This window comes from Micrasema longulum, unplaced genomic scaffold, assembly GCF_059751315.1.
Source record: "Micrasema longulum isolate JH-2025_06_02 unplaced genomic scaffold, ASM5975131v1 h1tg001093l, whole genome shotgun sequence".
Classification (NCBI taxonomy): Eukaryota; Metazoa; Arthropoda; class Insecta; order Trichoptera; family Brachycentridae; genus Micrasema; species Micrasema longulum.
In genome coordinates, this window is record NW_028278281.1 from 27,330 (window position 1) to 31,144 (window position 3,815).

A 3,815-nucleotide genomic window follows, 5' to 3' on the forward strand; every position below is an offset into this window, starting at 1 on the left:
TATTTTAATCACCAGGTGGACGATTCTCCAGCTTCAGTCCCTGTATTGAGCAAGTTCAGAAGACGTGCCTCGCTCTGTCGGCGTCTGGTTTCCTGGAAGTCAAGACCCTCGAGGTTTTGCAGACGGAGCTAAATGTGGCAAGCAGGATGATGCAGGTCAGAAACCTGGATTTCGTCAGGCATAAGGTAAGGAATGCTTTTAATTTATTTAATTATTGCTGAACAATTAATGCTCTGATACTGAAACTGTAATTGTCCATGTTAAATGATTTAACCACATATTTTGATAGTGTGAAATCACCAAAATAAATGTTATGTGCTGACCGGTTTCAAAACACGATTGTACTTTTTTTGTCATGGCTTAAAAATAAACACCTCCGGGCGGATGAGAATACAGTTCTTAGCGTGAAATAGAACCAGAACCCTTTACGAGTGTTTTCGACTCGATGGCTGCACTCATGTAAAAATCCTGAGAAAGGAAATCGAGTAGAGAAAAGTCCACCTCCCGGTGTACCTAGTAGTTTGCGCGTTCGCCTACCAAGCTTGAGGTCCTGGGTTGGATTCCTAAGAGGGTCGACGTGAAGTATTTATTTATAAGGTTTAAAACCACTACACTATAAGACATACGTTCTTATTTCCACTCGATTCCCTTTTTAAAGTTTTTACCCGAGAGAAGCAATTGAGTTAAGCATACTAGCCCTGGGCTCTGGTTCTATTTCACACACAGAACTGTATTCATCATCTGCCTGGACAAAATATTATAATCAACAGAGCGGATTGGAAAATATCGCTTTTTTTACAATTTTAAAGTAGTAGGGTCTATAAAATACTGTGGAGTGAAAAAAAATTTTTTTTTTTTCTTATTAGTAGCATATTAAATATTTTCAATTCCCGCGAAAACGGTTCATTGTATTGGCCACGCTCCTAATACGTCACGATTCGGTTTTATTTTTCACTTTGTGACCGTTCAGATATAAATAGAACATCATCACAAATCTTGACGTCACAATTGTCAAGGCAAAACATGTCGCGTTTTTGTAGACAGAACAATTTTATTTTAAAAATCATGAATGACAACATTTATCCACAATATCCATATTGATTTTGAAAATTATTTTTTTCTAAATTCAATTCGCATGTTTTTATCGGTATTCGTTGTATGTGATATTTCTCTTTTTTACATACTTATTTCTTCCTATTTGTAAGACCTTACTTTCGAGTTATAAATTTATTAATATTAATGGATTACTGCGCTGCTTTTACATTATTATTTTTTTATTCAGAAAAAAAAAATACATTTTTTTACATTAATTAAATACATATATTTACATAAACGTTTCCCATTACGTAAAAGAAATAAACAATTCTTGTGTACATAATCGGAAGTGATGTCTTACAATGGTTTATTTTATTTTAATTAATACTATTTTTAGGATAACATATGTGAATTACAAAAAAATATAAATAAACGATGTTTTTAATCAGTGTTACATAAAGAAGAATTATAAATGTAACTTTTTACTATTTTCTTAAATATATTGTATTTATTTATTTTTATTTTTCAAGAATTACCGGTACAAGTACCTTTAACATTACATACTGTAAACGGTGAAGTTCAGTGTAGGTTGAAAAAAAATTATTTAGTCCCAGGTGGGCGACATTATAGAGATAGATTATCAAAAATCAATAAGCAAATTTTTAAGATTAAAAAGAGTAATGCAGATAACCAAATAAAGTGCCTACAAACACTTACCATTTCACCAATTTCGCTCAATCGGCAAGAACATGAGATTTCTCCAAAAAATAAGATTATGTTGTATCGATTTAACTTTATAAATGAAATCAAAAACGTTATCTATAAAATACCTTACTGTAAAATGGAACAAATATGACTTAAAGATCTGGATTTTATGAAATAAACAACTCGTTAGTGAAATACAAAATTTTAATAAAGGAAGCAATTTTCTACAAATGTACCAAGATTAGTTAATATATAAATTCAGAATTCTGCTTAGCTAATATGAGTAAGTGGTTGACAATAAGTTTATCTAAGAAATAAATATTTGTAACGATAATAATGACAAGTGAAATAGATTCTTGATTGTTTTCTTCTCGAGATGATATGAAATAATGTTGATTTTACAAAATAATATCCGCAGATGAGACTCGATTTAAGATGTCTTCGGTTGGTGTATTTTTACTCCGGGTTGCCTCAGTGGATGATTTCCCAGAAGATTATTTGTCGACATTTTAATTCAGTAAATGACCGTCTGCTTCCTTGCATTTGTAAATTTGTGTCTCATGATCTTGAAGAAAACTTTAAAATGCTGACATCGACTTTTCTAGATATTTACGAATAAACTTCGTAATAATTAGTGATCCATTCGAATCATGGAGTAAATATACTACATTGTAAAATCCTTATCATCGGACAAAGTTGATAAAAGATGGAGTAAATAAAATAAAATAAGGTGAAAAAGGTAGAGAATAAAGGTAGGTAAAGAAAGAAGGGAACCTGTATAAAATACAATCTCATTAGATTGTGATATCTCTTTCTACAAGAATTTTGGTAATAAATTTAAAACAAATAGGCTTACGTTACGTTGAACGTTCCCTTTCTTGAAGGACTACATTTTTGAAATGTGCGATCGCCTCTCTTCTAGTCTTTGGGCGGTAAATGGACCGTTCGTCTCGAGTTTTCAAATGGAAAGAAATCTACTTCTAATGCACGGATATCGTATAGATGAGTCACTACCGCGGCCGTCAGATGGCGCTAAATCAAGGAATTTAGAATTATAAGCCAGTACTAAAATACTTTCAAAACGGGGTACGTTGGACTTGTTTTTTTTACAACGTTACAATACATACATAAGTATTTACACTAGAGTATATCCAGTAACAACTTTTTCAATGCTTACTTAGAAAGAACATAATTAAAATATTGATTCCACACTAAAATGTTTTACAAGTAATTGTTTATAAGCTTGAAATTTCAATAAAAATATGTCACCTAAATCCGAATGTTTATTACCCAGCGCATGTAGACGATTCAGTACTGAATTGCTAGAATATATTGAGATATGATTGTTGCAGTGATAAAGTTGAACTAGCCTTGTCACTCTAACTGGTACTTTAAAACCAATGAGGGCCAAAATTTCCGGGCTGTCCAATACTGAATTAACGATTATTCCTGACTGTAGTTTTTATTATCTTTGTTCATTTCATCAAAGAAAAATATTCCTCCGTAAGTATAATGATGTTGTGCTGTTGTTGTTTTTATTTTGGGAATTAAGATATTACCACATGTTCTAGGTCGCGTACTTACGTCTTGTAGTCGTTTTCATCTGTACAAATAAAGAGTAATATTTTTTTTCTTCTTGTCCGCTGTTATTTTGATTTTATCTCGATATGTGTTTTTATTTGTAATCACTGTTTTATCACGACGCATAGGAACAAAATAAATTGGATCTTATGTTATTTGCATACTGAACTTGTTCAGTCTGTTTATATAATTAATTGATTAGTTGGTTTATTAACAAGTTGTTTTATATTATTGCACGCATACATGCAACCTTTCATTAATAAAATAGGTGTAACAAAGGAGATAAGTTTGCTTATTAACAAATCTAGATTATACGAGTATTATATTTTTTTTATATGCGTGTAAATGTATTTAAAAGAAAATGTTAATAGTTTACGTAAAAAACTACTGGGTTAAATATAAAATAATTAGTCATTATACATTTACTAATCTGAGTGTACCTTTAAAACAATATTGATGTAAAATGATAAAAGAAAATTCATTATTATCAATTT

At 30.9% G+C, this 3,815-nt stretch overlaps 1 long non-coding RNA gene across 1 annotated transcript; it reads right to left on the reverse strand.

Moving 5' to 3' along the window:
- Positions 1–1,889: 1,889 nt before the first annotated feature.
- Positions 1,890–2,695, reverse strand: LOC148277054 (uncharacterized). The gene is made up of 2 exons (XR_015823603.1): positions 2,597–2,695; positions 1,890–2,341 (listed from the first exon to the last, which is right to left on the reverse strand). It is a non-coding gene; the product is annotated as an uncharacterized LOC148277054 (long non-coding RNA).
- Positions 2,696–3,815: the final 1,120 nt, after the last annotated feature.